This window comes from Herpailurus yagouaroundi, unplaced genomic scaffold (assembly GCF_014898765.1).
Source record: "Herpailurus yagouaroundi ecotype Mexico unplaced genomic scaffold, PumYag 199, whole genome shotgun sequence".
In the NCBI taxonomy this organism is placed as follows: Eukaryota; Metazoa; Chordata; class Mammalia; order Carnivora; family Felidae; genus Herpailurus; species Herpailurus yagouaroundi.
In genome coordinates this window covers 3,385,364-3,405,037 of record NW_024412430.1, presented here as the reverse complement: position 1 = coordinate 3,405,037, position 19,674 = coordinate 3,385,364, and the positions used below count along the sequence as shown (strand labels likewise).

The window sequence follows — 19,674 nt, the reverse complement described above, 5'->3', positions numbered from 1 at the left end:
GCACTGGGTGTTGTATGGAAACCAATTTGACAATAAATTTCATATATCAATAAAAAAAATAAAAAATAAAAAATAAAATAATAGGAAGAATCATCAAAATGCAAATGAATGAATCTTGATTTATTTCTGATCTCTTACACAAAAATTAACTCAAAATTAATCCTAATAGGCATTGATTCTAGACTGTGACCTTGGGTTAGGCAAATAGGTCTTAGATATGATGTCTAAAGCACAAGCCATAAAAGAAAGAAAATTGATAAATTGGACTTCATAAAAATGCAAAAATTTGTTCTGTGAAAGACCCTGCTAAAAGCATGAAAAGACAAGCTGTTGCAAATATAAGTATATTTGCAAATATACTTATCTGACAAAAAAAATTGAATCCAGAATGTATGAAGAATTATCAAAATTCAACAGTAAGAAAATGAACAGCAGATATTTTTTAAATTTTTTTAATGTTTACTTTTGGGAGAGAGAGAGAGACAGAGACAGAGTGTGAGTGGAGGAGGGGCAGAGAGAGAGAGGGAGACACAGAATCTGAAGCAGGCTCCAGGCTCTGAGCTGTCAGCACAGAGCCTGATGTGAGGCTTGAACCCATAAACCGTGAGATCATGACCTGAGCCTTAGTCGGACGCTTAACCAACTGAGCCATGCAGGTGACCCTGATTTTTTTTTTTTAATGAGCAAACATTTAAACAGGCACTTCACTAAAGGAGATACATGGAGGGCCAAGAAGCCACATGAAAGCTGCTCAACATCATTAGTCATTAGGGAAATGCATATTAAAACTGTGAGGAGGCCATGCTACACCTAACAGAATAGTTTAAAAAAAAAAAAAAAAAGAACCAGACAACTCCAAGGGCTGAGAGGGACGAGAGGCAACTGGAATTTCAGATACTGCTGCTGGAAATGCACAGTGGCACAGCCCCTTTGGAAAACTTCAGGCAAAGGAATGTAGGTGCTCCAGGTGAAATCAGGCAGCCTACAAGGAAGTGGTGAGGGTGAGAGAAAATGGGTAGGGTACCGCCTGTGTCTGTTTCCACCCCCATCTAACTGTACTTCAGTTCCCAGTTTATGGAGGGTTCTGTGAGTTTCTTATAAGGACAATCCAACCGTAAAGATTCATCCTTAATGCTTTATCCTAAATGCTTTATCCGCAATCTTAAGCAACATAAGAAAGAGAAAAAAGGGATGTTTGTCACCAGTGCTGGGTATAATCAAACCAATGCCTGCACACCAATGCCCTATGGATTCTGAGGTGAGCCTGCTCTGTCCCTAGAGGAGAATGGCTAGGGTTGCCAACCCCAGATTCTACTCCTACCACACGGAACGTCGCCCACCAGATATGAAAAATACTTTCGTATTCAGGTTGAGATTCCTGAATGAGTCTAGTGAAGAAGAAGAAAGGCGTAGGAAGAGGGGAAAATCTTCAACTTGGAGGAAAATAGAAGTATAAGTATGATGATAAATGACAGTGGACGCTTGGCTTTGATTTGGAGGGTGTCGGGGAGAGAAGGATGGGGATAGTGGCAATTTACAGAGTCCACGCCCATCTGAGGGAAGCAACTTTGCTATGTGGAAATGCAAGAGCAGGTTTCAAATCTTCTTATTGTCCTAGGGAAGCAGGACACGTGGGTTTGTACGTGAAATCACCTGAGTCGTAAACATTGGAAATGATTTTAAATTTTATTAGAACAACAACAAAAAGGTCTGGGGGCCAGATGAGGACTGGGAGGCACCATACTGTGTCCTCTGATGTGGACAGACTAAAAGCTAGGCCAAGCCACTCACCCCAGGCATGCTTTCTGTAGAACTCCCTTGGTTAGCACCTCCCAGTCTAGAGGAAGTCCCTGGGTTGGTTTACTTCATTAGCTGCCTGGAAGAGAAGGGAAAAAAGAGAAGCCAAAATTACTCTGAGGTCCCCAAAAAAGAAGAAGCAAACATTTGCTACAGGCCAGTTATTATTCTTTTTGTCCTGGAATCGCCTGGGGTGGGAAAATGCAGAGTCTCGGGTCCCCTCTCAATTTACTTAATTAGAATCTCTGGTGGCTGGGTCTGCTGTAGATTTCCATTTTAACAAGCTCCTTGGGTAATTCTTACCCCCACTGAAGTCTGACACCCACTGTATTGAATTTTTCCACCTTTACTACAGAGGATTCAGTTACCATTGGGTCCATTTGGTCCTGTATCTAAATTTGAGGTCTCCGGTGGGAAGAACAGTAATGGGAAGGAAAGGAAAGCTTTGAGCGCCCCCTAGGGGTTATCTTGTACAGTGAGCAGCTTTATCATGATCAGTGATTTCTCAGAGGTGCTAGGAATGGAAATTAAGTAGTATTTTTGAGCCCTTATAGGCATTAAGCATTGTGACTGGCCACTCACATACATTATCTGATTTCAGCTTATGAGGCAGGTACTATTATTATTTGCATTTTGCAAAAGAGGAAATTTACCTGTAAGTCCAGTGGCATGGCTGATGACTCCCTCTTCCTCAATATATTTTCTTCACATGGTTTCCAGGACACCATACTCTTTTTCATTTGCTTCCTGGCTCACTGGTTATTCCTTCTCAGTCTTCATGCTAGCACTCTCTCTTCTCCAAGACCTATTAATTTTGGAGCATCCCAAGGATCAGTCCTTGGTTTTCTTCTTTCCCTGTATAATTAACATACGGTGTCAAGTTAGTTTCACGTGTACAATGATTCAACAATTCTACACATTGCTCAGGGCTCATCACATGATAAGTATACTCTTAATCCCCTTTATCTATTTCACCTATTTCTCCACCCACCTGCCCTCTGGCAACCACCAGTTTTTTCTCTGGATTTAAGGGTCTGGTTTCTTGTTTGTCTCTTTTTTTCTCTGTTCATTTGTTTGTTTCTTAAACTCTACATATTAGTGAAATCATATGATATTTATCCTTCCCTGACTTATTTCACTTAGCATCATACCCTCTAGACCCGTCTATGTTGTACATGGCAAGATTTCACTTGTTTCTATAGCTGAGTAATATTCCATTATGTACATATACCACATCTTCTGGGGCACCTAGGTAGCTCAGTTGGTTAAGCATCCCACTTAAGCTTAGGTCATGATCTCACAATTCATGAGTTTGAGCCCCACGTTGGGCTCTGTGCCTGCTTTGGATTCTGTGTCTCCCTCTCTTTCTGCCCCCTCCTCCCACCCACTTGTGTTGTCTCTCTCTCTCTCTCTCAAAAAAAAAAATAAATGTTAAAAAATAAACAATAAACATATTCCAAATCTTCTTTATCCATTCATCTATCAAGGTACACTTGAGTTGCTTCCATAATTTGGCTATTATAAAATTGCTTCAATAAACATTGGGGTGCATATATCTTTTTGAATTAGTGTTTTTGTTTTCTTTGTGTAAATGCCCGGTAGTGAGAGTACTGGATCATATGGTAATTCTATTTTTAATTTTTTGAGAAACCTCCATACTGTTTTCCACAGTGGCTGCACCAATCTGCATTCCCACCAACAGTGCATGAGTGTTTCTTTTTTTCCACATCCTTGCCAATTCTTGTTATTTCTTGTGTTGTTGATTTTAGCCATTCTGACAGGTGTGAGGTGATATCTCATTGTGGTTTTGACTTGCATTTCCCTGATGATGAGTGATGTTGAGCATCTTTTCCTGTCCTGGCCATCTGTATGTCTTCCAGACATCCAGACATAAGCAGACATAACCAGAATGATCTTCCTAACATGTAATTCAAAATGTATCATTTATCTGCCTAAAATCTTCCCAGGGCTTCCCATTTCACTCAAACAAAATGGCAAAATCCTTAGAATGTCCAACAAGGCCTTCTACAAGTAGGGCCCCAACTCCTCTCTGACCTCACCTCCTGTTACTCCCTCCCTTATCCTGCTCCAGACGCACTGGTCTCCAATGGTATTCCTTACATATTCTTGGCTTGATTTAGCTTGAAGGCCTTCACCCTGGCTCTTTCATCTGCCTCAAACATCCTTCCCTCAGAAGTCTACTTGGGTAACTACGTCACTTCCTACAAATCTTTACTCAAATGTCACCCTCTCAATGTGACCAACCCGGATTCTGCTGTCGGAAATTACAAGCTGTCTTTCTCCCTGCATGCCCAAACCTCTTATCATGCTCCATTTATTCCATAGCGTTATGGCTTGGCAACGTATTACATAATTTAACTCTTTATTATGCTTATAGTTATCCCCCCCCCCCCGCCCCACACACTAGAATGTAAGCTCCAAGAAGGCAGGGATTTGGGACTGTTTTGTTTACATATAGGTCACAAACACATAGGTCAGTGCCTGAGATTTAACAGAAATATCTCTTGAGTGAATGAGACATGAAGAGGTTACATACGTAGTCCTAAGTATTCAATACTCCATTTGACAAGTAAACCTGAATAAGAAACAATTCTTTTCTCCTTACAGAGAAACATACAGAAGCTCCATACAGTCTGTTTGGGCATCTTCTATGGAGAGGATTGCTGAATACCAGCAGCCACAGCCCCCTTTAAAGAGGTGACACATGGCAGTGGGCTGTGTCTATCACTCACCTCTCCACCACTTGTACCACACACAGAGCTGGGCACTGTCTTCTTTACCCAATTTATTTAGGGACTGTAATGCTGAGCTACAAGTTGTATTCTTCCCTACCATGAGAAGTAATATACGGTCTGTGGGGTACATTTTTTAATATACTATACAGGTTTATTTTTTAAGTTTATTTATATTTATTTTGAGAGAGTGAGCATGAGTGGGGAAAGGGTGGAGAGAGGGAGAGAGAGAATCCCAAGCAGGCTCTACCCTGTCAGTGCAGAGCCTGATGCAGGGCTCAAACTCATGAACCATGAGATTGTGACCTGAGCCAAAATCAAGAGTTGGACACTTAACTGACCAAGCCACCCAGGCAACCCTACCAAACGGGTTTAAAGATGAATTGCAACTCACAAAAAGAAGCAACATAAGAAGTCTGTGGAATGAATTTTCACTAAACATGTTACTGAGTGAGGCTGGCTTGCCATCAGCTGTACCTTGATAAGGGATGCAGCAAATGGCTCTTTTCACGGCGTCCTGAATTGCCAGAACTTCTCTGTAATCCTCACAGAGAAGCAAGCAACAGCTTCCTGTAGTAAGTACCTTAGGCAGCTGTATCAGAAAAACCAGAGACTTCTAAGACTAAGTACCAGAAAATAAAGGGACGGGGGCAAGAAAAACCTCCATACTTCCTGAAACATTTATCCAATTTACTCACACAAATTCCCAGCAATCTGAATCACACCTACAACTCCCGCTCTCGCAACTGGACAATTCGCTTCAAAGACAAAAGGTAGCTAGACAGCCTGCTTAAAGATGAAAGAAAAGATTCTAGTCTATGTCAACAATTAAATTGTGTCAATGGTGTGTTTTTCGATTGCAGCAGCAAAATCATCTCAAAAGGGTGTGTGTGTGTGTGTGTGTGTGTGTGTGTGTGTGTGTGTGTAATTTCAATCACGGTAACTACCTTTTCCTGTGGGAATAATTTATCCATAAGGAACCATTTCCAAATTTGGCATATTCCATGGCAGCCAGTATCTCCTCCTTCACAGAGGATGCCTGGTGGTCACTGTTATGACAAGATGGCTTCCTAGCAAATGCACCTGAACTTGCTGACATACTTACTTCCCTTGACATCCAGGCCACCACACCCTCCAGGTTTTCCTCTCACCTCCCTGCTCACTTTTCAGTCTCATCTCTGCTCCCTCTCATCGCCCTGACTTCTAACCATTGGACTGACTGCCACAGCGTCAAGCGTTGAACCTCTTCTTTACCTTCGTTCTCTCTGCTGATGATCTCAGCCAGCCTTCATGACGCCATCTACATGCTGCTGGCTCCTGCCTTTCTACCTCCAGCCCAGAATTCTCTCCTGAATTCTACACTTTTCTAAGAGAAAGACTTGACTGGCATCTCCACTTGGATACCTAACAGGCATATCAAATCTAACATTCCCTGAACCAAACTCCTGATATCAGATCCCACCCCCACCCAAATCTTTGCTGTCTCAGGAAATGGTAATTCCATTCCTCTAGTTGCTTAATCTAAACTTTGGCCTTCTTTCTTTCTTTCATCATGCTCCACATTCAATGTTTCAGCAAATCCCATTGGATTTATATTCAAATTCTATCCAGAATCTAATCTCTTCTCACCACTCTTCTGCCACCACCTGGTTGAACTGAAGCCATCAGTATCTGTTTTTTTTTTTCTGGATTATTGCAAAGAGTCCCACAGCTGGTTCCCCTGCCTCAACTATTCCCCCCTTTTACAAACTATTCTGTTTACCAGCCAGTGGTTCTCACAGTGTGGTGCCAGACCAGCAGCACTGGCATCACCTAGGAACTTGCTAGAAATGCAAATTCCCCTGCATCACACCAGACCTACTCAATCAGAAACTCGGGATGGACGCAGCAACTGTGTGCTAAGAAGCCATCAGAGGTGGCTGATGCACACTCAGGTTTGAGAACTGATGCTCTACAGAAGTGGTTAGCCAGAATGATCCTTTAAAAATGCAAATCAGTGGGTGCTTGGGCAGTTAAGCATCCGAATTTGGCTCAGGTCATGATCTCGCGGTTCATGGGTTCGAGTTCTGTGTTGGGCCCTGGGCTGAAGCTCAGAGCCTGGAGCCTGCTTCGGCTCCCTCTCTCTCTGCCTCTCCCCCACTTGTATGCTCACTCTCTCTCAAAAATAAATAAATAAACTTTAAAAAATGCAAATCAGATCATGGTCCCCTCTCCACTCACAATCCTCCAGTGGCTTTTCTAGCTCCTTTGAGTAGGAGCCTGCCTCCTCCTGATGGCCTGCAGCCACCCTTGTGATCCATTCCCACTCACACCATATGTGTAACCACCTCTCTCTTCTCCCTTTATTCACTGTGTCTCTCTGCTTTGCCTCCAGGCAGGGCCTTTGGACCACTGTTTCCTCTGCCTGGGACACCCTCCCTACTCCATTCTCTCACATAATCATGTGTCCCTCTCCCTCTTTCCTTCCAGTCTCTGCTCAAATGTCAGCTCATCAGAAGAGTTTTTCCAGCCACCATATTTAAAATTAAAAACCCCACTTCCCATCCCCACTTCTTGGGCTCCTTTCCCCCCTTACTCCACATTATTTCTTCTGCACAGTGCCTGTCACCTTCCAGCACAGAGTATGCTGCACTCGTTTATTTGTTTAATAGTCATCGCACCCAAGAATATACGCTCTATGAGACCGGGATCTGTGTGTATTGTATTCACTGTTGTATCATCAGAGTCTGGAATGATGCTGGCATATGGTAGGGGCTCCATAAGTATTTGTTGACTAAGTGAATAACTAAATGATGGCCAAAGCATTCCTCTGGATAAATGATACATTTCTTGTCATGATACTGCCATTGCTGAAAATATTTTTAGGGCAATAGTCGGGAAGAAGGGAAACCATTTAGGAGGACACTACTTGCAATAATCCTGAAGAAAGATGACAATGGCTTCAATTTGAACAGGTGGTGCATAGGAGGTGGTCACAAGTGACTGGCTTCTGGATACAAGTTGAATATAGCACTGATGGACTGAGGTCAATTTATAGGTCACATATGGAAACTAGTCTCAGAATTTAAGAGAGATCACCCCTTTAAAAAAAAGTGAAGGGGCGCCTGGGTGGTGCAGTCGGTTAAGCGTCCGACTTCAGCCAGGTCACGATCTCGCGGTCCAAGTTCGAGCCCCGCGTCGGGCTCTGGGCTGATGGCTCAGAGCCTGGAGCCTGTTTCCGATTCTGTGTCTCCCTCTCTCTCTGCCCCTCCCCCGTTCATGCTCTGTCTCTCTCTGTCCCAAAAATAAATAAACGTTGAAAAAAAATTAAAAAAAAAATAAAAAAAAGTGAAAAATACAGTAGCTCAGCTTAATTACACACATTATTTACTAGCCAATACGACATTTGGCTTTATTGCAGAAATCAAATTTCCCCTTGAAAAGAGAAATGGAGAACCACTGAAGATATTCACAGGCTATGAATGCAGTTTCCTATATGATGAAAGAATACATTGGATTTTCACAGGATACAATCTTATATTTGTGTGATTTAATCCTCACAGCAATCCTTTGAGATCCTTGTTATTAACCCCATTTTTCAGATGAAGGAAATAAGGCTCAGGGCAGAGGATTTCAATCCAGGCCAGGTCACACATTTTCTTGATGAGTAAAAGCAATGTGCTGGGAACAAATGTACATGCTGCCTAGAAGAGAACATTTTGGTACGTCTTATCTCTCTTGACTTCATATTCACATTTCATAAGGACAACTTCTCCAGAGGATCAGAGCCCTATAGCAAATATAAAACAGCCAGGACGATGGGGGTCAATTCTGTTTTTCCTGCTGTTCAGGCTGGGAATGAGTCTCTTTTCAATAGCCAAAGCCCTGGGTCAGGTGCCATGCTTCCTCCAGACACTGTTTCCAGTGTCCCCAGGAGAAACCATTGCCATCTTGCCATCGCCATGGGGATTTGATGCTTTCCAGGGCTATGTAGACAGCATTCTCTCAAGACAAGGAACTATTGTTTGGGTAGAAAGAGAGGGTGTTTCTCACTTCAGTGAGAATGGACTTGAATACGGATTCACATTTCAACAATGCCTCCTTTTGTAAAAATGGGTGGGTTTTTATTTATTTATTTTTTTGGCTTATGTGATTTTTTTTCAGACTCAGATCACTGTTTCTAATGACTATTTCTCCTACAATGTTTCTTAAGAATGTTAGGTATGTGTTCCTGGGTGCTATGCACCCAGGGAGTAAAACTCATGTTGCATATTAACCTGAAGTCTCCTTGCTATCTTGAGCAGACTTTGGGGCAGAGAGGGAGGCTGGGGGCAGGAAGACGTGGGTTCATGGGTGGGAACTGGCACTTACTGAGAGCAGCATCTAATGAGCAGACACTTCAGATACATTATTCCAATTAATCCTCACAATCACCTGAGCAGATATTATCCCCGTTTTCCAAATGAGAAATGTAATTAGGTAACTGGAGCAAAATCACACAGCTGGTGAGACTGGAATCTGGGATCGGTTCCCAGATCTCACTCTAAACCTGTTCTCTTTCCATTTCCTGTTCCAGGCTTCCTTGCTGACCTTTTTAAGCTTTAGTTTTCTCAGATGAGTCACCTGGTGGGAAGAGTATGTGAGATGGTGCTTCTGAACGAACGTCTCCATCATAGCCACATGTCACATAATAGGTACTTAAAAATAATCAAATTTTCTCCTGTCTTCCTTGTGCATCATCTCATCTTACCTTTCTGATTTCTCCTTCTCTTCTCTCTCCTATTCTTTCAGCTCCTGCTTTCTTTTCATTTTCGTATCCTTTTCTTCATAGAAAATCAAAATCTAAAGAACTCATTCCCAGTGGCAACATAAGCTTTAAAAACAATCCCCTAGGAATAAACCAACAAGAACAATGCAAGGTCCATGTGAAGACAACTATAAAATTTTATAGAAGATATAAAAGAAGACCCAAATAAATGGAAAGCTACAGTTTCTGGATGAAAGACTTGATATTATAAAGATGTCAACTTCCCAAATTAATCCATAAATTCAATGCAATCCTAATAAAAATCCCAACAGGAGATTTATTGAATTTGATAAGCTGATTTTAGAGTTCATGTAAAAGAGAAAATGCACAAGAACAAGCAATAAAATTTGAGGAAAAAAAAGAACACTGAGGACTTTTCAGTTATCAAAATATACTAAGTTTATGTTAAACAATGTTGTATCAGTTCAGAATAAAGACATGAAAAATTGAACAGAAAAAGGCAATTCAAAAACAAAGGAACATGCATTTCAAATCAGAGCAAGAAGGATACACTATTCAAAAATTATATTGAGAGTGTTGGAAATCCTGAAAAATATTTAATTTAGATACCAGCATCATATCATAAACACAAAACCAAAATGGATTAAATTCTAAACACTAATTAAAAAAAAAACAAATCAGAAAGGAACTACATAATATATCAAGTTTTATAATGTTGGAAGAGGCAGTGATAAAGCCTTTCCTAAGAAAGACAAAAATTCCAGGAGCCATTAATAAAAAAGTCTTACTGTGAACAAACTGAAAGATCTGTATAACAAAAAACCCACAAAAACAAAAACACAAACAAAATAAAAGGTCCCACTGAAAGTCTCTGCAAAATATATAAAACAAAATATAGTATACAAAAGCCATTAAAATCTCCTAAACTTATTGCAAATATATAAAATACAAAACTGGATAAAAGAAATAGAGAGACAATTCACATACACAAAAAGAATGATAAAATCTAAAGTTGTTTAATGCCCAGAGTAATAAAGGAAATGCAAAATAAACCACGAGGCACACTTTATAACCAATCAGGGTCTGACACCAGTATTATCAGGTGGAAATGGGCAGTTTCTGTAGAGGCTGTAATAATGTACATTGATATAAAATTTTTGGATGGCAAATTAGAAATATCTATTAAAATTTAAAGTAAGTACATCCTTGGAATTCTATTTCTAAAAATCTGTTTTTCTGAACTATTCATTCACGTTCAAAAATAAATAAATGCAGGGGGAGCCTGGGTTGCTCAGTCAGCTGAGCGTCTGGTTTCAGTTCAGGTCATGATCTCATGGGTCGTGAGTTCAAGCCCCACATCGGGCTTTGTGCTGACAGCTCTGAGCCTGGAGCCTGCTTCGGATTCTGTTTCTCCCTCTCTCTCTACTCCTTCCCCACTTGCGTGTGCTCTCTCTCTCTCTCAAAAATAAACATTTAAGGGGCGCCTGGGTGGCTCAGTCGGTTGAGCGTCTGACTTTGGCTCAGGTCATGATCTTGTGGTCCGTGAGTTCGAGCCCCTCATCAGGCTCTGTGCTGACCGCTCAGAGCCTGGAGCCTGTTTCAGATCCTGTGTCTCCCTCTCTCTCTGACCCTCCCCCGTTCATGCTCTGTCTCTCTCTGTCTCAAAAATAAATAAACGTTAAAAAAAATTAAAAAAAAAATAAACATTAAATAAATAAATAAATAAATAAATAAATACAGTCATTGCAGCTTTATTTATAATAAGGAACAATTGAAAAGGGCAGAAATTTCCCTCAAGTAGCAAATGGTTGAATGAATTTTGTGCATTTGTATTGCGGAATACTATACGATGAGTGAAAAAAAAAGGAGGTAAATTTATATTTACTACGTGAGAGTTCCAAGACATATGATCAAGTAAAAAAAGCAAGATGCCAACTGCTTTGGGTGAGGAGGACTTCTTTTTTATTTACTCTTATAACTGCATATTTGTATGCAGTTAGCACATTTTGCTTATGTAAGTAAGAATAAAAGGAATCTTACTTAATATGATCCAAAAACCACAGCAGTACCATTACTGCTGTCACGTATCCATAAACCTCACCGGGGCCCACAGGCTGCAAGAGGTCCTGGGCTACTCCCTTCCAGGTAAGGGGTTGATTGGTGATACCAAGGTCAAGAGGTTGGAGGCTCAAAAGAACAAAGCTGAAATAATGCTGAAATAGCTAGCACAAGAGGAGAAAGTTCTTCCTCAACAGCGTTTACTGGTCCAGCTATCGGCAAGAATCACTTACTTCCCTCTTCAGTTTTAGACTTCATTGGAAGTCCTTTTGTCAGAGGGAACTGCAGTACCCAGGACACGACAATGCCGTATCCATCTTCTATTTCTTGATAAAATCCCTCCTGTCACGGGGGAAACACAGCACCAAGTCTCTCTCTCTTCCTTTCCCTCTGCAAAACCTTCATTCTTGTTTAGCTGAGACATTTAGGGAAAACAAAACAAAACAAAAAACTACTTAAAAACAGATTTTTTGTAACAAAAACATAGGTGCATCTATAAAGGTTATGTATTAGACTTTGCACCAAGAATCATTTTCTCTGGAAAAATTCATTTAGAAAGTGAAAAAGTATCATCATTCAAAACAAGGCCATTATCCTCCTACAATTTTTTGCGTATGTATTCTAATTATTTTGCACTATGTTGCACTATTTAAAAATCTTTCTTTTTCCATGTAGGTTTTTCACCTTCTAATCATTTTGCACTGTTTTCATATATTTTTCAGAAGAGTATATTGTTTACCCTAAGGTTCACAGGATAGCAAGCTAGAACCAAAACTATAAGTGATCACACAAATAAGAAAGCAGGTGGGAAAAATTCTGTGCTTATCACTTGAAGAATAACCAAAACACTTGAGCATTTTGAGCAGAATGAACTTTGGTGTGAACATTAGGAAATCTCAACTCCACTGTTCTGCACCAGTCATTCCATGAGATGTTGGACAAATGTGTGGCCTCTTTGATATTTCACAGATAGAGGAGTTTCCTTATCTGTAAATGAACTGGATTGGATAACAATCCATTGATAAGTTGCCTGAGCTCTTACTGTGTGTTCAGAACTAGGCTATGCGTTTTATATATATTATCTTGTTTGATTCCTATCACAGCCATTTGAGATAGAGATTATTCCCTCAATTTTTTAGATGAAGATGCTGAGGCTCAGATAGAGTAAATAACTTTATTTCCCTAGGGAATACAACTAAAAGTGGGGAGTCTGGATTTGAATCCAGATCTAATTCTGAAGTTTGTATTCTTAAGCTAAGAGCTAATCATAACCTTCACTATATGTTGTTTTAAGGTTACCTTTGCATTATACTTTTACTCCTGATGGGTTGAGGGAGAAGGAGGAGAGGTTTGAAATAAGAGGACTTTAAGATTCCCTTGCTGTTTCAGACAGTGAGTATAACTTAAAGCTTCTTCCATATCTAGAATGTTCAGATGTGGGGGGCAATACATTTCCACACCAGGCTGGAAATTTATAGTTGTGAGGGCATCCTGAAAATTTCCACTAAGATGACAAATGATTTAAGCGGCTGAAGACAGACAAATCTCTCAGCTAAAAAGACACTTCCAGGTCAGCTTCGCTGGCTAGCCTGGATGCTTATGATTCACTTATTGTGCAATAAAGTGGTGGGCTTATGTTTCCAGAGCTAATGATTCAAAAGCTTTCTGTGGTATTAAACTGAGATGCATACAGAAACAAAAGGCAATTAGAAGCAATCAAGGCATTCAGAAATTAAGATTCAATTCTGCATTTGCTAAACTCTTCATGAAGGAAATCAGTAAATTTTTTAAAGCCATGAATATGATACACAAAGAATTAAAAAAGCAATCAATTTAAAAATGTACACATGCTTCCCAGAATGCTTAGGGTATGTAGGACTGAGCCATTTTTCACTTGTCACATTCACATTTATATAGACATGTGCCTGTGAACACTCTCTTGAGTAATATTTCTATTTCAGTTGACAGATGAACGGGTATGTAACTCTTTGAGCTCCAGAAAAATCCTTATGACCATCTAAGACTAAAAGCCACACTGAACTATTTTTACCAGTACTTCTGGCAAAATGCAGTGAGCAGGCTTCTCTTACTTGGATTTTGGTATAAAAGATGTTTGAAAATCCCTGAAGTCACCTTCAGCTGGTAGATCTTAAGGTTTGTGAGAGTACCATCATACTCAGCCTCTAGTAAACTCTAAAGTGACAAGAAGACAGGAATAGAAATAATTATTTTTTAGGGTACCTGGGTAGCTGTCAGTTAAGTGTCCGACTTCAGCTCAGGTCATGATCTCACGGTTCGTGAGTTTGAGCCCCACATTGGGCCGCTGGCTGACAGCTCAGAGCCTGGAGCCTGCTTCAGATTCTGCGTCCCCCTCTTTCTCTGCCCCTCCCTCACTCAGGCTGTCTCTCTCTCTCAAAAATGAATAAACATTAAAAAAAGTTAAAAGAAAAGAAATAATTATTTTTCCATCCAAGCAACTCTTTGGCTTTTTCAGTTAATACTTGCATTTTTCTCAGTGCCAAATTCAGTACCTTTAGAAGATGGAGTAAAGCATTTTACGTTTCAGACATCACCCTTCCATTAGTCACTCATGTATTTTGATTTTCTTCACATGGTCCAGTTTCCATATTTCATCCAAATTTTTCCTGCCCAGCTCCTTTGTACCTGTTGTTACCTATGTCTGAAATACTCCTATATCTCCTCTCCCTTTTCCAGCTGGCTCACATTTTAGGTTTTAGCTTAAATATCACCCTTTGGGAGAGGTTTTCCATACTAACTGCTAAAGCATGTCTCCCTATTGATGCAAGAGTGGCTCAAAATTCACAAATCAATCAATGTGATACTTCACATCAACAAGAAAAACCACATGATCATTTTAACAAGTGCAGAAAATCACCTGACAAGGTAACAACGTCCACTCATGATAAAAACCCTCAACAAAGTAGGTTTAGAGAAAACACACCTCGAAATAATAAAGGCCATTTATAAAAAACCCACACCTACTGTCATACTCAATGGGGAAAAAATGAGAGCTTTACCCCAATATCTGGAACAAAACAAGGATGTCCACTCTCACCACTTTTATTCAACATACTACTGGAAGTCCTAGCTACAGCAATCAGACAACAAAAAGAAATAAAAGGTATGTAAATTGGTAAGGAAGAAATAAAACTTTCACTATTTGCAGATAACAAATCCAAAAGATTCCACCAAAAAACTGCTAGAATTGATAAATGAATTCAGTAAAGTCACAGGATACAAAATCAATGCACAGATATCTGGTGCATTTCTATACACTAATAATGAAGCAGGAGAAAGAGAAATTAAGAAAATAATCTCATTTACAATTGTGCCAAAATCAATAAAATTGCCAGGAATAAACTTTTTTTTTTTTTTAATTTTTTTTTCAACGTTTTTATTTTTATTTTTGGGACAGAGAGAGACAGAGCATGAACGGGGGAGGGGCAGAGAGAGAGAGGGAGACACAGAATCGGAAACAGGCTCCAGGCTCTGAGCCATCAGCCCAGAGCCCGACGCGGGGCTCGAACTCACGGACCGCGAGATCATGACCTGGCTGAAGTCGGACGCTTAACCGACTGCGCCACCCAGGCGCCCCTGCCAGGAATAAACTTTAACCAAGGCAGTGAAAGACCTCTACTCGGAAAACCAAAAAACACTGATGAAAGAAAGTGAAGATGACACAAACAAATGGAAGGATGTTCCATGCTCATGGATTTGAAAAATAAATATTATTATAATATCCATAGTGCTCAAAGAAATCTACAGATTTAATGCATCCCTATCAAAATACTCAACAGCTGTTTTCACAGAACTAGAACAAACAATCCTAAAATTTGTATGGAACCACAAAAGACCCCAAATAGCCAAAGCAATCTTGAAAAAGAAAAACAAAACTGGAGGTATTACAATCCCAGATTTCAAGATATACTACAAAGCTATAATAACTAAAATAGTACGGTACTGGCATAAAAACAGACATATAGATCAACAGAACAGGAAAGAACACATAGAAAAAATCCACAGTTATATGGTCAATTCCTCTTTGACAAAGGAAGCAAAAATACGCAATGGGAAAAAGACCATCTTTTCAACAAATGGTGTTGGAAAAACTTGACACCTACATGCAAAAGAATGAAACTAGACCACTTTCCTACACCATACACAAAAATAAACTCAAAATGGATCAAGGACCTAAATGTGAGACCTGAAACTATAAAAATCTTAGAAGAGAGCACCGGCAGGAATTTCTCTGACATAGGCCACAGCAACATCTTTCTAGATATATCTCCTGAGGCAAGGGAAACAAAAACAAAAACAAACTATTGGGACTACATCAAAATAAAATCTTCTGCACAGCAAAGGAAATAATCAACAAAACTAAAAGACAATCTACTGAATGGGAGAAAATATTTGCAAATGACATCTCTAATAAGGGATTAGTACCCAAAATATATAAAGAATTTATACAACTCAACATCAAGAAAACAAATAACCCAACTAAAAAATAGAAGAAGATAAATACCATATGATCTCAATCATGTGTGGAACTTAAGAAACAACAAGTAAGCAAAGATAAACAAGACAAACCAAAGAACAGACTCTTAACTATAGAGAACAAACTGGTTGTTGCCAGAAGGGAGGTGGGTGGGAGGATGGGTGGAATAGGTGAAGGGGATTTAGAGTGTGCTTATTATGATGAACACCAAGTAATGTATAGAATTGTTGAATCACTATATTGTACACCTGAAACTAATATAACATACTATGTTAACTATACTGGATTTATTTTAAAAATAGGAAGAAAACATGAATAGACATTTCTCCAAAGAAGACAAACAGCTGAGGGGCGCCTGGGTGGCTCTGTCGGTTAAGCATCCGACTTCGGCTCAGGTCATGATGTCACATTTCCTGAGTTCCAGCCCCAAGTCAGGCTCTGTGCTGATGGCTCGGAGCCTGGAGCCTGCTTCGGATTCTGTGTTTGTGTCTCTCTCTCTGCCCCTCTCCCGCTCATCCTCTGTCTCTCAAAAATAAATAAAGATTAAAAATATTTTTTTTAAAAGAAGACAAACAGATGGCCAACAGACACAGGAAAAGATGCTCAACATCACTCATAATTAGGGAAATGCAAATCAAAATCACAGTGAGATATCACCTCATACCTGTCAGAATGGCTAGAATCAACAACATAAGAAATAACAAGTATTGGCGAGGATGTGGAGAAAAAGGAACCCTTGTGCACTGTTGGTGGCGATGCAAACTGCTTCAGCCACTGTGGAAAACAGTATGAAGGTTCCTCAAAGAATTAAAAATAGAATGACTATATGATCCAGTACTTCCACTAATGGGTATTTACGCAAAGAAAACAAAAACACTAATTCAGAAATATATATGCACCCCTACGTTTATTGAAGCATTTTTACAATAGCCAAATTATGGAAATAACCCAAGTGTCCATCAATAGATGAATAGATAAATTAGAAGATGTGGTATATGTATACAATGGGATATGATTCAGCCATAAAAAAAAAAGAATGAAATCTTGCCATTTGTGACAACATGGATGGATCTAGAAGGTATAACGCTAAGTGAAATAACTCAGAGAAAGATAAATACCATATGATTTCACTCAAATGTGGAATTTAAGAAACGAAAATGAAAAAAGTAAAAAACAGGATAAACAGAAAGACAGGCTCTTAACTATAGAGAACAAACTGGTGATTACCAGAGGGGAGGAAGGGGGGGGGGGATGGTGAAATGGGTGAAGGGGATCAAGAGTATACTTATCATGATAAGCACTGAGTTATGTATAAAATTGCTGAATCACTATATTGTACACTTAAAATTAATATAATACTGTATGCTAATTATACTGGAATTAAAATGTTTTAAATGTCCACCTACCTCCCTCCATTTGGTTCCATTACCTTAAATAATCATATAAAATTATTTATTTATTTTAAAACAATCATATTTATACTTGCAGATCTAAAATAGCATTTATTTTCTTTTAGTATTTCTGACTTTTCCAACAGGACTGTAAACTCCATGAGAGTACAGAATGTAGTGAACATTACTCACTGCTCTATTTGTGACCTTAAGGTGCATATACATCGCATTGTTTCCAGGTGAAAAAGTGATACATGTACAAACAGTATAAGTGCGCACCGCCTCTCTGCCCTTCCTACCCTCTTTCGTGGGCCTCTTGTCTTTGCTTGGCTCCGGAGAGTCCATTCTGCTAGTCTTCTGGCGGTTTTCTGGGCTATTTAAGCAAGTGTGGGTGGAATCTAAGTGATCAGCAGGATGAGGTGAGCCCAGCGTCCTCCTATGCTGCCATCTTCCCCCTATGTTATCCAAACACAGTATAAGAAAACTACAGACCAATACCCCTCAGGAGTATAGAAGGAAAATCCTTAACAAAATATTATTAAACAGGTCTCAGCACATATAAAACCAATTACACATCATGACCAAGCGGAGTTTAACCCAGAAATACTAGGTTAGTTTAACAACTGAAAATCAATTTAATGTAATGCACTATATTAATACAGTGATGGACAAAAAAAACAAAACAAAACAGATTACTATCTCAATAGATGCAAACAAAATCACTTGGGCAAATTCAATAGCTATTTATGAGTTAAAAAAATATTCTCAACAAACTTCCTCAACCTGATAAAGGGCATCTCTGAAAACCTACAATTAACATCCCATGTAGTAGTGAAAGACTGTATTCTGTCCCCTCCCCCCAAATCAGGAATAAGACTAGGATGTCCACTGTCATCACTTCTATTCAAGATTGTACTGGAGATTCTGTCAATGCAGTAAGACAAAGATACTAGAGGCATAAACATTGAAAAGGAAGAAGTAAAACTATATTTGTGATGACAGAGTCATGGATGTAGAAAATCCTAAGATACAAAAAAAGAAAAAAGAAAAAAAAACAAAGAACTAGAACTAACAGTTTGGGTTAGCAAGATCAGAGTATACAAGATCAATATAGAAAAATCAATTTTATTTCTCTAAGCTAACAATGAACAATCCAAAAGTGAAATTGAGGAAACGATTTCATTCACAATACTATCAAAAGATCAAAATACTCAGGAATATATTTAACAAAAGAAATGCAGGACTTGCACAGTGAAAACTATACAGAATTGTTGAAAGCAATTAAATGCTTAAATAGAAAATTATTTCATATTCATAGATGGGAAAGACTTAATGTTGTTAGTTGGCAATTCCTTCTAAGTTAACCTATTGATTTAATGCAATCCTTATCAAAATCCCCACAGGCTTTTGTAGAAATTGACAAGAAGATCCTGAAATTTACATAAAAATAAAAATAGAACAGCCAAAATCTCTTTGAAAAAGGACAAAGTCAGAGGACTTATCTTACCTGATTTAAGACTTACTATAAAACTTCAGTGATTAAGACAATGTGATATTAGCATAAGAATAAATATAGATCAGTGGAACAGAATAGAGTCTGGAAATAAGTTATACATATATGGTCAATATATTTTTGATAAAGTTTCCAGGGTAATCCAAGAGGATAAGAATTATCTTTTGAACAAACGAAATGGTGCTGGAAAAACTGTAAATCTAAATGCAAAAAAAATAAACCTAGCCTTCTCCCTTATACGATGTACAAAAACTTACTCAAGACAGATTGTACACCTAAATATAAGAATTAACTACAAATCTTCTAGAGGCAAAGAAAGATTACAGTCTTTGCAGTCTTGGGTTAGGCAAAAACGTCTTAGGTATGACACCAAAAGAATAAAGGTCGGCCAACTGGAGTTACAAAACTGAAAATGTTTGTTCTTCAAAATACAACACTGAGAACATTATGAACTGACAAAGTCATAAACTGGGAGAAAACATTTGCAAAACATACACCTGATAAAGGACTTGTACCCAAAATACATATAAGAAAAAAACTTCATAACTCAATAGTAAGACTAACAGCCTAATTAAAAACGGGTAAAATATTTTAACAGACATTTCACCAAATAAGATAAATGACTTGAAAATAAGCACATGAAAAGATGTTCAATATTACTAGTCACTTCAGAAATACAAATAAAACCATAAGATACCATTGCACACCCACTAGAAAGGCTGAAATCAAAAGGCTGACAATATCAAAAGGCTGACACAGATGCAGAGAAATGTTGCTTTTGAAGGAATTCATGTGAGAGAAAGATAAATGAGTGCTTTGGGGAACAAACCTCATGGAGGTGATGTGGCTTAGACTTTTAAATTTTTTTATTATTTTTTAATGTTTATTTATTTTGAGAG

The 19,674-nt window shown here is 38.9% G+C and overlaps 1 long non-coding RNA gene across 3 annotated transcripts; it reads right to left on the bottom strand.

Moving 5' to 3' along the window:
- Nucleotides 1-1,667: 1,667 nt before the first annotated feature.
- Nucleotides 1,668-17,613, bottom strand: LOC121013600 (uncharacterized). Of its 3 annotated transcripts, XR_005782799.1 has the most exons (4): nt 13,446-13,550; nt 9,280-9,418; nt 2,451-2,652; nt 1,668-1,876 (listed from the first exon to the last, which is right to left on the bottom strand). It is a non-coding gene; the product is annotated as an uncharacterized LOC121013600 (long non-coding RNA). The 3 variants fall into 3 exon arrangements; XR_005782798.1 differs by lacking the exons at nt 9,280-9,418; nt 13,446-13,550 and adding an exon at nt 17,562-17,613; XR_005782800.1 differs by lacking the exons at nt 9,280-9,418; nt 13,446-13,550 and adding an exon at nt 7,260-7,352.
- Between the last annotated feature and the right edge of the window lie 2,061 nt (nt 17,614-19,674).